The 17,681-nt window shown below is 36.5% G+C and overlaps 1 protein-coding gene across 4 annotated transcripts in view; it reads right to left on the reverse strand.

The window, feature by feature from the left end:
• Positions 1-17,681, reverse strand: part of dab1a (DAB adaptor protein 1a) — a 368,477-nt gene that overhangs the window by 133,959 nt on the left and 216,837 nt on the right. For 2 of the 4 annotated variants that reach the window (XM_028443734.1, XM_028443732.1), the window contains exon 1: positions 14,750-15,015. The exons of the other annotated variants lie outside the window; for them this stretch is intronic. The gene's annotated coding sequence lies outside the window, so the exon portion shown is untranslated. Of the gene's footprint in view, positions 1-14,749; positions 15,016-17,681 lie in introns of those variants that run through there. 4 annotated transcript variants of the gene reach the window in all.

Below are 17,681 nucleotides of genomic sequence, written 5' to 3' on the forward strand. Positions count from 1 at the left end.
AAATCCTCTTATGATTCATGTAAGCAATGTTTGAAATGAGTTAAATATACAAATTACAAGTAAAACACTAAGGGCTCTATTCTCCCATGTGCGTAAGTCCAAAAAGCCGTGTAGCGGAGCTGTTTTTGGCTGTGTGCTATTCTCCCCCTGTATTTAAGTCAGTCGCTGCGCGCCTTCATCCCAGTTACCAACTGTGGGTGGAGCAGCCCTGAAATGTGGGTGTTCCCATTCAAATCCGTCTTCACGGCGCGTTCTCTGGCACTTCCAACCTTGCAATAAGTGCAGCACCCCGATAAGGTGAAACATTGTATTGCACTAGAAATATGGACTTAGTTACATTTGAAACCACAGAGACTCGTGTGTTGCGCAGCAGCAGCTGTGATCACTCGATTAATTAAAACTCTGACAGATAGAGACTTCTGTCCACGTTGGTCACAGTGATTCAACTATTTTCATACTATGTCCAATGTAAAGTCACAGTTTGATTCACTACAGAGTGAAATAAGCTGTCATATGCTGATGAGGATGAACCACAAACTGTTCCCACACATATTTTAATGAGGCTCAGCTCAGGTCGCTTTAAACTATTTAGATTTAAAACTGTGTATTATGGAAGCCAATAGTTCTGTTTCACTGCAAACATCCCTCTGTATTAAAGCAGAACACTCTGCGGCCACGTTATTTACTCATATCTCCAGCGCATCTAACTCGGTCACGCTTTACAGCGATGATGATGATGATGATGATGGAGAGAGATTTTAACTGTGACTCAGTCACACTGCAATAATCTGATCAAATCAACCTGTTACATTGTTTCAAATTAAAAGTGAACTTTATTATTTTCACGGATTTCAATGACATTTACAAGCGTTGGGAAAACTCTATGTTCCGTGATTTCTAGACAGCATAAAAAAAATGACATCACCGTCTCCTTTCCTTCAGCCCGCCTTCATTCACACATACGCGCTTTTGGTCTACCTTACGCGCGGTGGGCATGTTAGCAGCCTGGACCAGAGAATACGCGTAGGAGAGAAGTGCGTAACTGCAGGAGCATAAAAAAGTGCTTAAGTCCAGACGGGAGAATAAAGCTCTAAATGCATACTACTACCAAAATGTCAAATCAATAAATTAATGTATTAATATCCCTTTGCATGTCCCCACAAATGCTAACCGCACTGCTGTTAAGCTATGAAAGATGGATGAGTTTTTAAATAAATTCCCAATGTAAACTCATCAACAAACACCCATTTTTAAAAATATATTGTGTTAATTGTCATTCATAGCATATTCTGTTCCATATTCTCAGGCAGTGGTGGTTGACCTTTGCACAGCTGCTTTAGATAATAGCCATTGAAAACTATAGCTAGGGCCCGTGTGCCTGAATTCATAGGGTTGTGTTAAGTGCCAAGAGCATTTGTATGTGTGCAGGCAAATACAAAGGCAGAGTGACAAGGGAAGAAAGGACAGGAGCATATGTCTAGCATGTAACAGGAGTTGAAGACAAATAAAAAGCCTGTGAGGTGAGATGGACATCCCAGCTTTTTATTTATTTATTTGTTTATGTCACAGGGGCCGAGCAAAACAAAACTGTCAAGTCAGAGTTAGCTATAACAGGACGATGTAAAATCATATACGATACACATGATAAAAGCATTTAAAACAGTCCAATCTTCACAATGTTTGTTTGTTTGTGTGCTTCCCTTAGTTATTGCTGAAAATCGGCACAAAATTATTCAAGTATACTAACTCGAGCATGTCTGATTGCTTTAAAATGAACTACAAAGTACACATTTTCTGCACAGATACTGTATGATATTCTGTTTTAAATATGTCTCCCAGCAGTCATATTTTTCACAACAAAATTAGATTTTGTCTTAGTTTTAGTCAACTTACAACTACCCAATCTCTTTTTATCTGTGATATTTTAAAAAATTATTGGTTTAATTATAGTTTTAGTCAAGTAAATTCACATAAATAATCTGTAAAGAATGTAGTTGACTTGGAATTACTAATGTTAGTTGGTGTTATCCCCTCTGCCACCGTCGGGGATCTACTTAGCTCTGTGTTTAACTATCTATACAGGATTACTCAACGATTATCTGATTAAACCTTGAATCCCATCCATTTGCTGGATCCTTTTGGATCAAACTAGTTCAGATTTCATTTGAAACATTTCAATATAGATTTGCTAATAGCTAGGGCCGGGACAACGCGTCGACTTCATCGACACAAAAAATACGTCGACACAAAATGTGCGCGCTGATACGTCGTTCGACCAAAACAATGATGGTGGCGCCGGAGAATGACTAACGCAAGAGCAATAAACATATATTGCAATGTTAAGGAATTCGTGTGTTTTTTTTCTTCAGTTTAGATACAGTATGTAAATCAACGTATGTATAAATTGCTTTTAGTCAATTAATGGGGAGATAATCGATAATCGAATTGAGTCGAATCGAACTGGAAAAATGAATTGTTAGATTAATCGACGCATTGAAAAATAGTCGCTAGATTAATCGTTTAAAAAATAATCGCTAGATTAATCATTTAAAAAATAATCGCTAGATTAATCGTTTAAAATATAATCGCTAGATTAATCGTTTAAAAAATAATCGCGAGATTGATCGTATAAAACCTTCTCACCTTCAAAAAACACCTCAAAACCCACTTATTTCGGACTGCTTTTAATGTATAATCATTTTAATGTAAAGCCATTTTAATGTATAGCCATTTTTAATGTATAGCCATTTTATCTTGTAGTCTACCTATTATTTATTACATTGTGTTTTTTACTTAAGTCAATGCCTTTGTATTTTTACTTATTGTTTATCTCTGTATAGCGTCTTTGAGCACTGTAAAAGCACTATACAAATAAAATGTATTATTATTATTATTATCGTTTATTCCAACCCTACTAATAGCAATGTCAATTTTATCACAATAACCCTAATTTTGTTTGAATTCAGATTTAAATTTTGTCACGTAAAATTCCAACTAAAGATGAGTAACTAACACTGCTCCATCATGCTTGCTAAATGTTCATAATAATTTGGGATGCACCAAAACAAATTTTTTGAAAAGAAATTTGGCCCAAAAGTGCATTTTTGGCCGAAAATTTTAGATGGCTGAATTTTCGTTGCATCACTACTAATAACTCTTATTTAACAGTTTCAGACATGAAACGTCACTGGAATTAAAAGGATCAAGACAATGCATGTTTGAAACAAACAGTAACAAAGCAATAAAATCAGAATCCTTTTCCAGAGGCCAGCCTTCGATTCACCTCCTCGGCATCCATTATGTCACCACATAAACTCATCACCAGCTGTACTAATACACCAACAACAGCTAAACCTGTCTTTGTACCAGTGTCACTGCCTCATAGTCTGAAACGCTTGTTCATCGCTAAACATTAAAAACACTTCAAAATGACAGGAATACAAGACAACTTGACAAACTGTAACACGTAGCAAACGGGATTAAACAGAAATTATAGGTGGAACTGGTCATAATGGTTTCTTGGTCAAATTTTCTAGACACTCGGTCATCAATTTTCCAAAAAGTTTGAAAAAAGTGTGTAAATACATGACGTTGTACTCAAAAATGCATGTTAGGCATTTCTGTGTCAGATTGATTTTTCCGTTTAAGAACGTGAATTCCGTCCATTTTCCACGCACAGAAAAAATTGTAGGCCCTGAATACTCTACTATAATACTATTCCAGCAAGTCAAGAGTGTAAGAATACAGAATCTAGGGGAAATTTAGATTTATTTGTGAGCATAGATTGAAAGAAATCATGGGAAGGAACGGGAGAGAAAGAGAGCAGAGAACTCCTTAAAGGATAACATCTTTCCAATTCTGCTGTAGTCTATTTATTTCACCAACTTGGTTTGGGTCTCACAGCGAGTGTGGAAGTTATTCGAGCTAATCTAAAGGGAACAGACAAATACAATTCCCTCTTCTAGAGAAAACCAAGAGCTTACTCCCTGCCTTCCTCAACGGTACGCAAGCACCTTTTAACTGTAGTACTGCACAAAACCAAGCCTCTCCGTGTCACTTTGAACACAGCTGTATGAAAGGAGAACACGTATTAAAATGTAATTTGTGCTGCTTTGTTTGTCAACTTTCCCCCTGCGACGAAATGTCACGAGGAGCATGTAAAGCAGCTCAGGTCTGTCAGCCATGTCACAGGGCGTGTGCGTGCGTGCGTGTGTGTGTGTGTGTGTGTGTGTGTGTGTGTGTGTGTGTGTGTGTGTGTGTGTGTGTGTGTGTGTGTGTGTGCGTTGAGGGAGGGGTCGTCAAGGATCTTGACTTCTTGTGAAATTAGAATGTAAGGCGGGGAATTAATTGAAGTGTTAATGTGCTGTGACTCCAGAGGGTTGAGTGTACGTGTGTCTGTGTGTGTGTGTGTGTGTGTGTGTGTGTTATGCACGTCTGTACGTGTATGTGTATTGTGTACCTCCTGAAAGTGCTTTTATTTGCTGCAAAAACTCATTAACAAAATGAACACCTTAGTGATTTCACCCCAAAGTGCCACTCACTGGAGGAGAGGAAAGGACAGATGTGCTGAGCAGAATGCAGGAAGATGGATTAAATGTGATAATCAGGACGTGAAGCACTAATGGTGGTGCGAATGAGAAGAGGGGTTAGAAAGGAAGAGGGGGAACTCTCGAATTTTAGTTCCATTATTAACATCTTATCTGAAACAAAAGGATGCCTGGAGCTACACTACAGGCAGGGACCAGGGAGAAAGGAGAGAAAAATGAGACTGAGAGAGAGAATGTAGAGAAACACAGAGGCGGTGGAATAGAGAGAGTAAAGTGATAGAATTAAATGTTAGTTTTAGAAACCAATAAAAGTACACCATACCAATTTCGTAGCAGAGTAAAGTGGGACTGAAAGGCCAAAGAATGATAGAACAGGGAGATTATACAGTGTTCTAAATTGTTAAGTGGTGAACTTTTCAGATGCCACCAAAATACTCCGTCCAAATGAGTAGACAGTTTAGTTTAACTCCTGTTAAACTAAACTAATGTGCAAAAACAGGAGTGATATCATAGTGACATCCCGATAATTCATATTCAGTCTAGGGGTGTCCCGATCTGATATTGATATCAAATATTGGTCCAATATCAGCCAGAAAACGAATATCGAATTTTATCGGACTGCAACTAAAATCTCCGATATAACCGCTCCGATAAGTTTTTGTCCCCGCCCTCAGCTGTTCCCACCATATACTGACAGTAAAAAATAACTGAAGTGAACTTGAATTGTTGACTATTACGAATGTCCTGATACAACTTCTTTATTTCTGATATGATCCCGATATTAAAGCCTTGCGTATCAGCTGATACTGATCCGATATCAGCATGAATCATACACTTTATTTATTTTGGTTTTTTTTTCTCTTTCTCTTTTTTTTTTTAATAAACAAATAATAATGACTTATTTTGTTGTGTGAAATGTTAGAAAAGCTTTAATCTCAAACAGAGAACAATAGTCAGCAACAGTAGGTATGAGAAAAACTGACTCATTTATTATTAACCAACTGGTTACATAATTTTTAACCTTAAACAATATCTACAGTATTCTAGAATTGAATAAAATAAAAAAATGTTTAAAAAAAATCGGAAAATCCAGAAATTTGAATCCGATATGCAATATTAGTTTTCAGGCTGATATCTGATATCGACTATTGTTCTCTGTTTGAGTAACATCACTTGATCAAGCCTTTTCTAACATTCCACACTACAAAATAAGCAATACTAGTATGTATGATTGGTATCGGCATTGGCCAATACTCAAGGCTGCAATATCAATATCGTATCAAAAGTGAAAAAGTTGTATCGGGACATCCCTAATTCAGTCAGCATAAATTTATGCCAACAAACATGGGATGTTATTTTTTTTAAATAAACTATTAGAGCTCGACCAATTATAGCTATCACTGATTAACTGACATTGATCAATAGCCTGACAGATTAATCGATGGGGCTCTAATAATGTGTAACTGATGTAATAACTTTTTTGCAGTGTAGACGTTAGCACGACGCGAGCTGACTTTTTTGTATAGTGGTATTTTCTATTTATGAGAACACTAATATGTATTTGTATGTTCAGTTTACAGTGTTTTCTGAGTAAAGACTAAGCAGATATTCTGAATCAGAGTTTTTCTTGAAAAAAATTTAAATAAATAAAAAAAAAATTTAAAAAAATTCATTTTTGGAAGTTTATGAATCGATTCAGAATTGTACCAAAAATGGAGCCACATTTAGGGGTGGCACAGTTTTTCACAATGTGGAAGTTTTTTTCTATTTCGACTAGTGTTTAATTTGTTCTACTGTTCTTACTCATTTTCTATAAATACAGGGATAAACTATTAATGACCATACTTACCTTTATATTGTTAAAGTTTCTGATATCTGTGAAAGTTTTGCATTCTTTGGTTGAGCACTGAAATTTGTGGAAAAAGTGTGCCACCCTTTACGGACCTTATACTGACTACATTTTTGGTACAGATGTTCAAAATATCAATACAGGATACCATTATATTGTGAAGCACTCTATTAGTGCTTCTTTTTCTTAAATCATATTTTGGGTCATTTTTCTTCATGTACAGTATAAATCTTGTGTAAATTCATGTTCTTATTTCATACCTCAGCTGATATATTGGTTAATGGCCAATACATTGGTTGTCAGCTTTTTTTAAAAATCCCCAACATCGGCACCTGACCCAAAAATTCCACATAGAATAGAATAGAATAGCCTTTTATTATCATTACATAACATGTAATGAGATAGAGCTCCCCATAAAAATACAAACATAATAATAAACAATGTATATACAATATAAATAGATAAATAGACATCGCTCGGGTTCTATAAACTGTTTGATCTGCTCAGATATTGAATTGTGTCTTCTCTGTAGCAGAGAATAAAGTATAAAACAGTGCATAAAACTAACCAGTTAGAATGGCTTACAGTATGTGTAGAAGAAGTAAAACTGCACATTCATCCTTAGAACAGTATCTAAAACAGTGACGCTAAGCTGCACAAGCCAAATCCAAGCCGTAGTCTTTATGTACTAATAACGGGGCAGTAAAATAGTGAGAGTGTGTGCGTACGTGCACTGTTGTTGTGTCTGCATGTGCTAATCCCAGCGGTGTAGACAGATTGTGAGTGTTTTAAGAAGATTAGAGATTACAGACTGCAGTGGCAGATTAGCTGGCAGCTTGATCCAGACCTCTGGATGGACGGCCCGGCTCATCAGTTCATTTAGAGCAAGCGTGGGATGGGATGTCTGTTTGTATTCAAGAGCTAATGATGATTCTCTCAGTAATGATAGTTTTGAGCACGTAGGGTGTCTTAAGGGTTCAGGCCAGGGCACGCAAGTGTTTGTCTGTGTGAGTATTGATTTATCAGACAGAAATGAACCTTCAGATTCTTCCACAGTCTATAAATACTAAATAAAATGAGGTGCGTGTGTATGTAGACACAAACAAATTCCCCAGTGGGCTGAGATTACAGTATATTCTCCATGCAAGAAGGTGTATCTGAGGTAAAGTCACACACGCGCAAACACTCAAACAAAAAGGAGATCAATTGAATGGGCAGTTGGCCAAAAAAACAATCAAGTTCCTCTCAGTGTAACAGTATACTACTATTCAAATAAAGTATTATAATTAATAACGCAAACAGAGAGCACAGGTGTCGTATTTAATTCAATTCTAGTTTTTTATTAATGTTTTAAGGAGGTTTTTTTTTTCTGAGACTTTGATACATTTTTGATGGATGGATGGATGGATGGATGGATGGATGATGGATGGATGGATGGAAGAGGAATAAAAGTGCTTTCCATTGCTAGTGTAGAATGAATTACTGTGATAAATTTCCCTGTTTAGATGATTTAGAAAACCCATGCAAGCACAGGGAGAACATAGGGCTGGGCAAAAAAATCGACTAAATCAATTAATCAAATTTGTAGATAAAAACTAATTTGTGGAATTCTGTTGATAAAGAAATAAAGATAAGTGACATTATTTAATTTCAAAAAGAAAATTTCACAATATATTTTAGAGGGTCATGTGAAGCAGGAGATTTATGTTTGGTTTTTTTGGCATTATTAAATGTTGTATATAAAAGAAGGTACATGCGTTTATATGTATTATATATTTTTGCATTGTTTGAAAAAAGGCTACTCAACTGTAATTGTTAAATGCTTACATTTCTCTTGTACTGTTTTGTATGTAACTTACTTGAATATTATTTAGTATTACAGTATGTTGGGCATATAAGCATTTTGCTTCTGCCTGTTTCAGTCTTGTTATATCTATTTTTAAATTGTGATTATTTTGTTAGACTGAAACAAACAAATAAACAAAAAAATACATGTATTATTTATTTTTTTATTCTATTTTTTTCCCCCACTACAGTTTTTTTCGGACTTTTTTCGCCCCGTCTTTGTTTACATTTGTTAAACTCTTGAGCACAATAATAGCAATGAAGTTGCACTTTTGACAATATATCTGATGTCTGCCGTCATTTTTCAGTGCATTGAAAAAAAAAATCGAAAATTGAATCGAAACTCGAATTTTTCTTTAAAAAAAATCTGAGATTTTTACTTGAGAATTCAAATCTGTGTTTGTTTTATAGATATTCAGAGATTGGTTGGTAACTTGGTGTTTCTGAACAGTCAAACAAAATCCTTCAATCTTAAAAGTCAAACAGAAGATACTAAATCATTTAAGTACAGAGTACGAAAATAAATTGTCTTGATTTTTTGCAGCAAAATGTGTGTCTCTTTGGAAAAAAGGAACAGCATCAGTTCATGCAGGTCATCAAAAATATCGAATGTGTTTATTATTGTTCTAGAAAATAAGACAAATTGCATCATTGCCAGTTTTCCAGCGGGTTGAGTTGCTCTCATTAGAGACAAAAAAGTGACTCTGCCAGTGTCTGTTACCAGCTTTTTAGGCATCTTTGGAGGAACGACACCATGGTGTGCATCTCCAATCTCCAGTGAGACTCATTTCTGCCCTACGTGTCTGTGTTTGAGATGCTGAAACAAATTAGTCACACTGCAGCTTTTAAGGGCTGCCTTTTACTTTTTCAGAGAACTGTAGTTTGTTACACTGCTGATGTAGGATAATGTAACCACAGTACAGAATAGCTCAAAAAATCCCTTTTTAAAGAAGTAACACCTTGGTAAAAAAAATCACTTATTTTTGCTCAGAAGAAGGCCAAAATAGTAATACCAAATCAATGTGTTGTTTTAGAGATGCATAAATTACAAATGATTAAAAGTCTAGCAGAATGAATAGAAGATAAATAGGAAACAAAATTAAAGCTGAATGTGTAGTGGTCCAAAACTAGGGATGTCCCGATACAACTTTTTCACTTCCGATATCATACCGATATTGCAGCCTTGCGTATCAGTTAGAGATGTAACGATTCACTCAACTCCCGATACGATGCGATTCAAAATACTGGGTTCATGATGTGATTCTCTCACGATTTATTTCACAAAATGGGACTGTAGACAAATGATTGAAAAATATTCCTTTATTTTTTTGGGAAAAACAACTAGAAAATACTATACTATTTTCCTTTTATTTTTCATTGTCAAAAGAATCCCTTGTTTTGAACTATTCAAAACAATGCAATTTAACTAAAAATAAATATTGAATGAAATAAATAAAGCAATAATACAAATAAAGAAGAAGCCTATTAATTTAAATTCTGGTTCTATAGTAAACAATGCAAAACTGCATAATAGATCTTTTTCTTTTTAAAAGTGCAACTGAAAATGTATTTTGTGCTTCAACAATTGGACTTAAAAAAAAAAAAAAACAGTCATTGCATTGTGTTTACGTCAGATATTTATTTGGACAAGCAGAGGGCGCTGGTAACGCAGTGGTCAGTTGGCATGCAGATATTCTAGCAGTGAAGAAGAGATGCTATGCACTAGCAGACAGAGCTAATAGAAAAACAGGACTTTTACAAATATTCAAGTAATATTACAGATATTCTTTCGGTGCTAAAGGGGTAAGGAATCATTTATGAACATGTTTAAGAGTAGAAGGCGGCCAGAAAGAGAGTAGTAGCAGAACTCCTGCCAGCTGCCTACACTTCTGGACAAGAGAAGGATAAATACATAGCGTTTAAATAAAGTACTGCGATTCAATTTTCAGAGTATCGATGTGAACCGTGATACCTATGAATTGATTTTTAACTACCTTGCGATTAATCGTTACAGCCATAGTATCGGCTGATATTGATCCGATACAATATCAGCAGGTATCACACATACTTGTATTACTTATTTTGTAATGTGGAATGTTAGAAAAGGTTTGATCAAATGATGTTACTCAAACAGAAAACAAGAGTAGGTTACTTTGTTGGAGTGTGAACCACAGTCACCTATGAATAGAAGTGTTGGAGCAGAAAATTTTATCGGAAAGCTTATATCGGTGATTTTCGATGCAGTCCGATAAAATCAGATATTCTTTTTCTGGCTGATATCGGACTGATATCAATATCGGATCGGGACACCTCTATCCAAAACTGTTCTAGAATTTTGTTAGTACCAAATGTGACACAAAGCAGGAAAAAAACACATACTCCCAATTTTATTTCCAGGCAAAAAAAAACACTAGAATGGCAAAAGAGATCTTGGCAGTGCTTTTATTTTGAAGGGATAAATTAATTTATCAATTCAACAGGTGGTGATATTTGGATTACTAATTTGCTCAATCAAGTTAGTTTTTCAATGTTCACCTACTAATCAGTTAATCAGAAGAAATACGTATAATTGTTTTTTACACTTTTTTGAGGATTTTGATGAAAAACTTGAAAAAAGGAGTGAACCAGAATGATTTTCTCTCTAGTATTTTGGCTTTAAAAACTATTTTTACTTTACTATTTAAATCCAATTCTAATCGTGCTGTAGTGTAATTATTATCGCAAGTAAGAACTTGACCATATCTTCGATAAATATACATTAGACAAATATACATTTGGGTTGTTATAAATTATGACCATGGGTCCCGATGCCAGATTTGGTGAGAAAACACTGACTTATCTGCAGGCAGTGATATATTGTTTAACTTCTTTCTCAGTTTTATTCAATACAAACTTTACCTTGTTTCAGTCAATCTTCTATACAGCCTTAAACTAGTGTTAAATGTTAGAAGAAACTATTTCATTTATCTGAGCTTATACAGGTCCAGTTAAAAGAAAAAACCTGTAAAATATTTCAGGAACCAGAACCAAATAAAACAAAGATGTTACTATTTCAAGACTGAAAGAGCTGTTTTTTTTTTTTCTTTTCAGGATTTGGTCCAACATTCATTCAGGACTTCCATCTGCTGCCACATGGACGGAGTAAAACGAGGCAAAAACTACGACACTGCCATGGAGAGAAAGAAAGAAGTAAGAGAGAAAAAGAGACAGAAAGAAAGACAAACACAAAAATAGGAGGGGGTAGTAGATGGAGGAGCCAGTGATAAGAGCTTTAAGACAAACAAGGCTTCCTTCAAAAAACGTTTCTTTTGAGGATTTCTACACAATCCTGACTGGGTTTCTATGACAACCTGGAGTCCCTAGCGGGACAATACATTGAAAAGTAAGAGGCCGAAGTGGGAAAAAGTCCAAATCCTTTACGTAGGTCAAAGTAACAAGTTAATCCCACACTCAAATGGTTGGCTTTGCAAGTAGAAGAAGTAAAACAAAACGTAATATAAAATACTGCTGCAGAAAATAATGTGCTTCATCTTTTGTTTCTATTTGATTTATTTACAATTTTTGTTAACTATTTTATTCATCAGTTACCTAAAAAAAAAAAGTGTATATATATATATATCACTTTACTGATGTACTTAGCAAGAGGTTTAACACAATATACCACGCCTCCGCTGGGTTACTTAACTTTCAATACAGTTTTTATACATTCATTGCACTTGTCTTTTGCACATTGATGTTTGAAAATATGACATAAAAGAATCAATCAATGTTAAAGCTCAGAGATATTACACAACAGCACAGTACAACATGTCTGAGCAACTTTGCATGATTTAAATGGTTAATGTTATTTTCAAGTTAGTGGCATTTTCCTATTAATCCTTGAAAAGAAGGATAACACATATAAGTATTGCTTTTAACTGATACTCTATATAACTCTTTCGTCGGCCAAAAACTTGCAGTTTCATGTGCAGTAATGATATGAGGCTATCACCCACTGGTGCAATGCATCGATTTAGCAATTATAATTTCCTCCATCCTGAATAGGTGCAGTTTGGAAGATGTTTAAAAGGTGGAAGGAAAGGTACATTATTTCCCCCTGAGTATCGTGAATAAAGGGAGCTTTTAGAAAACGGCTACACAGAAAGTTCAAGAAGTTGTTTTCATCTGCAACTGAAGCCTTTATGTCACAAATGTGTAGCACTTAAAGCTGTTAGCCATGATAATGTTAATGCTTAAATCCAAATGTATGCCTCATAGGTCAATGAATTGAGCAGGATTCCCTCCAACGCTGCTTCAAAAAGAAGGGAAAAAAGACAAATTAGCAGCTCAAGTATCGTTGTTTTTTTATCTCCACTATAAACACTCATTTGACATTGACATAGATGGATGCATAGAAGTGTTTTTACTAGGGGTGTCCTGATCTGATATTGATATCGGTCCGATATCAGCCAGAAAACGAATATCGGATTTTATCGGACTGCATCTAAAATCTCCGCTAAAAGCACTCCGATAAGTTTTTGTTGTTTTTCTCCCTGCCCTCAGTTGTTACTGACAGTAAAAAATAACTGAAGTGAACTTGAATTGCTGACTATTGTTCTCTGTTTGAGTAACATCACTTGATCAAGCCTTTTCTAACATTCCACACTACAAAATATGTCATAAAAGTATGCATGATTTGTGCTGGTATCGGAATCGGCCAATAATCAAGGCTGCAATATCGGTATCATAACGAAAGTGAAAAAGTTGTATCAGGACATCCCTAGTTTTTACTTCATTCTTACGGTGATTTCTTGTATTTGCCAAAAACTGCATTCCTGGTGTTTTCACAGATGTAAAGTTGTCACAAATTAACGGCAGAGGTTTATTTTTTGGGTTTACACAGAAATATATAAATTTAGCCCAAACTGAATGTCTCAAAAAGTGAGGTGGTATCACAAAAATGGTGCCAAGCCAATCACTATCTACCAATGAGTGTTTACATCAGAGATCAAAACAAACTTTCAAAAGGCAGTTTAGACGTTTTTTCCATTCTTTTTGAAATAAATGATGTTATTTATTGATCTGTGAGGCATATTAAAAAATTTATTGTAGGTAGCAGCTAAAAAGGACGAAGAAAACAACTCAAATAATGAGAAAAAACCTCCAGTGCTGCTAATATGCTGCCAATGCCCAACTAGATCTGCTGTACAACAGCCATATGACTTGACTGATGAATGGCTGACTTAAAAAGGGAGAGAGGAGGGGTGAGAGAAAGAGAAGGGTGAGGGTCTGCAGAGCCCACTGCCTCATGATTAATGTGGCTTTTAACTGAAGCGGAGACTGGTCCCCCCCACCACACCCCCACCCCCCCCCACCCCCAAGCCAAATCTGCAGGCTGACCCATTCAACTCTGCTTCCCACCGCCGCCCCTTTCTCCTCTCCACATCCAGCCCAGCCCCGGTGACTGAAAGCCAGCAGCAGCACCAGCCCACAGACCATTGAGCACATTTTATCACACACACTTTATCAATAGAAAGCTCCACTGTACCATGTTTCGCTTCATTTTACTTCACTCCCACTGCAGCCATACCATCAAAGCTGCAAGGAGACCAGGTGGAAGCAAGAAATGGCCAAATTAAAAGAACAGAACATTTAATGGTGGTGAGATTTTTTATTTTATTTTTTTAAGTCGATTAATCGCAATGATTTTATAATTGACAATTATGAATCGATTCCTAAAATTTCAACGATCAATTATTTACATTTTTCAATTCCTAACACAGGCGAGTCCTCCTAATTTAATCATTTCTACTACTACTACACCACACAATATTGAGAAGTCAAATGTTTCAGCAGCTGACTGATGTTAAAAGAATGTCTGAATATTAATCAGCAATAATTGATAGAAAATCGAATTAATAATCGAAAATTGGTTTGTAATCAAATAGAGACTTCAATAATCGGAATTGAATCAGGAAATGGAGATGATGAACCACCCCTACAGGACAGAATTCACCTTTCATTGTAAATCAATGAATCTCTTAATGTTGGGGGAAAATGTGAAATTGAAATGTGCAAAGGAGATGGGAGCAAACTGAATGATTATTAAATTTCTTCACATTTTTAATGGAGATACTCACAAACCGAAGTGAAAGAGTCAGTTTGTGTACTTATTCATTTATTTATTAATGTGTTTATGGGAGCAAACCGTGCAACAATATCGACTTAAAAACTTACTAAGCTTATTTTATGTGCAACCCTGTTAAACGACTACAGCTCATATGCAGCAGACCTGTTTCCATCTCCCGCCTTAACCTCATGGTCACACGCACACACGCGCACACAACCCCTGAGCACGATTTCACCGAGGTCACGCTCACACAACCGACACGCACACACGTACACACGCAGACGTAAGTACCATCCCAATGCAGCAGCAGCAGCAGCAGCAGCAGTGGATGAATCCACAGGCGTCCCTCGCACACTTTCCCCCCCAACATGGCACTTTGTCCCGCACTGGCGCGCTTACCTCAGCACTACAGCGTAAAAGAGCACACTTAGTTCCCATGTTGAGTAAAAATCTTTAAAAATCCTCTCATTCCAGCGTATCTTGTCCTGGTTTTTATTCAGACATCCACAGTGTTTTTCTTCCGCAGAGGCAGTAATCCAGTGTGTTCCATGCCGGGGACAGCGCCTCTGAGCCCTGCCACATCTTTCCCCACAGTTGTCAGTAAACTATGGCCGGGTCCCGGTCCTCGGTCCTCGTCTCTCGGCTCCCTCTCTGAGGTTGCCTGGTTACCTCGATCTGTGGGCTGGCCAGAGTAAGAACGGCAGCCAATCAGAAGGCTCAGCTGATTTAACCCCTTCCCTTCTGAGCTGTCCTGGTTTCCAGCTTTCAAGGAGCCAGAGTGAGGAGGGGGTGATAGATTTAGAAAATGTATGTTACAGAAGTATAATGAGCAAGAAAGGACGAAAGAAGAATTCATAGAGCCTACACCAATCAGCTACAACACTGGTTTAGTCAGATTTTTGACATTTTCATCGAGTATGGATGTACTGGTAAATGTCTATGGATGATCCAACCCTCAGTGGTTTATCTGGTCTATAAGTTTGACCAAAAGACTTGGATATTTTTGTGGTGTTTCTGGTATCAACCTTGTTGGTGAAGATGGAAACACGACTCCTGACTCGTCAAGACTCTTGACTCTTCCCTGATACTCTGGATTAAAGTGTAGGCAGTGGCTATCCGTACGGTTGCCGTATCAATATACCGACATTCTATCTGTACACAGCGCCCCTCATTGGCCAGTTTAGGTCACGTGACTAAGACTAAACCTAACCGTAAGCCTAACCCTAAAATTGTTGCAATATAGGGTTATAACCTAACCCTAACCCTAAGATACTACGTACGTGTACTTGGGTAAATGCACCAATCGCACCGGGGGTTGTCCGTACGGCAACCGTACTAATAGACACTTTCTAAAGAGTATCACAGAAGTTGCAGAACCTTGCGAGAACAACTACGCTAGCCTGGTGATAAGCCACACCCACTTCCTTACCTTTTGTAAGAAAGTGGCTAGGGTAATGCCCCTGTTTCTGATCACTTCCTCAATTTGAAAGAAACCGAGCCAATCATTAGTTGGGTTTCCATTATAGATTTTTGCAAAAATAAAAGCAATATTTCTTAATGTGGACAAAGTATAATTGCAGTTTGAACATGTTTCCATTGAAGGTCGTTTTGGGCAGCAGCCTCGTAACTCCTGTGAAATCTCATCCACTCCGTATTCCTTTGTTGTTTTATGCCTAAGTGGCAGTAATCATTTTTAGGTGTAATGCTGAAAAATGTCCCGTTCTTCTCTTCCGTCTACAAGTACCGCGCCATGTTTTCTCAGAGAGAAGTGGTCATGTGGTCTGTAAAGTGTATTTGCGGAAAAAGTGTTTTGCGACACATTTCAATATTGAAACCTCTGAAATTCCTCCTCACGAAAGCGTAAAACTACATTTTTTTTTGCAATATTTGAGTGTTTTTTTCGAAAGTCAGGTGTTTCCATTACCAGTTTTTTTTTTGCAATATTTACAATTTGCGCATTTCCAGGGGTAATGGAACTCAAACGCCTGGTGAGCGCTTCCAGATCAATCACCTGTACTAAACATTGAATAATACAAGGAGATTAGATGGATTTCAGGCATTTCTCAGGCATCGTCTTCTAAGTGATACAACTTGCAATCATTTTGATTATCAGCATAGCAGAAAGGAATAGCGGAACCAAAAGAAAACAAGCCAAAGAAAGCTTAAGGAAAGCTATTCATGGAATAGCAGAATTATTATAGTACACAAAGTAGTGATAGTGTATTATAAACCCAACTGTATCCTTTGACAAGAAATAAATGTGAATGTGCCTTTTGTAAATACAGCAGTGAATATATTAGTTTAATTATTTGGAAATTATAATGATCATCGGAAGGAAGACTTATTTTAACAGAGGTATATTTATACACCAGCCTGACATTTCGCACACACTAAAAAAAACATTTTTTAAACAACTACTGGAATCAGCCTTTATGGCCTCAGCCATTTCAACTGCAGTACTCACCATCACCCTATAGCTAGTTTAACGGTTTAGCATTCCCTGTAACATTGCCAGATTGGAAAATCATACAGCAACACTCTTGACAAAGTAATATTTACAGATATTGACAGTCCTTTTTTCAGTTAATATAGGTCAGGGGTGTCAAATACGGACCAGTTCGATCACAAGTCGGCCACAGATTTTAGGTGGAAAAACGAACAATTTTAACATTAATATGCCCAAGTTTGCACTTCCAGTTATAAATTAGACACAAAGTTTGGAAGGCATCAACGATATCTTAGCAATAAGATACAGATACTTAAATGTGCTTTGTTTTTTTGACCAATTTTCATTTATATTTGGGGAGATTTTGTGGAATATTAGAGAAAAATTAGAGGATTTTAGAAAAATGTAGAGTTCTTTCAACAATTTGCAACTGAAATATTTGGAAATTTTCTCAATTATTTATGGTTTCTCTGTCATTTTCACTTTGTCCTGCGGGCCTAATCGGATGATGAGAAATCCTTTATGCTCTGAAGAGCTGGATCTGCAGAGCCAGATTTGGCTTCCAGGCCTTAAGTTTGACACATGATTAAGTGAAAAGCATTCAATGACTACAGTAATATCAGGGACGCCATAATAAGGTGCTTTACTTAATGGTCACTAGTAGTTGTCCTGTAATTTTTACTCTCTGTAAATCCTTCTTTAAGCTGTATCGGAAGCTTAGATCATACAACACTTTCAAGGAAAATTTGAGAAAAAACATAGCAGGTGTATGGCGTTTGCATGCTTTTTTCCCCTTTTGTGCAAGAATAAACAAAAACAAGGAACAGTGAATGATCATAGTATGATTGCTGCATGTGTTTATAAATCACTCAATAGCTACAGTAT

This window comes from Gouania willdenowi, chromosome 4, assembly GCF_900634775.1.
Source record: "Gouania willdenowi chromosome 4, fGouWil2.1, whole genome shotgun sequence".
In the NCBI taxonomy this organism is placed as follows: Eukaryota; Metazoa; Chordata; class Actinopteri; order Blenniiformes; family Gobiesocidae; genus Gouania; species Gouania willdenowi.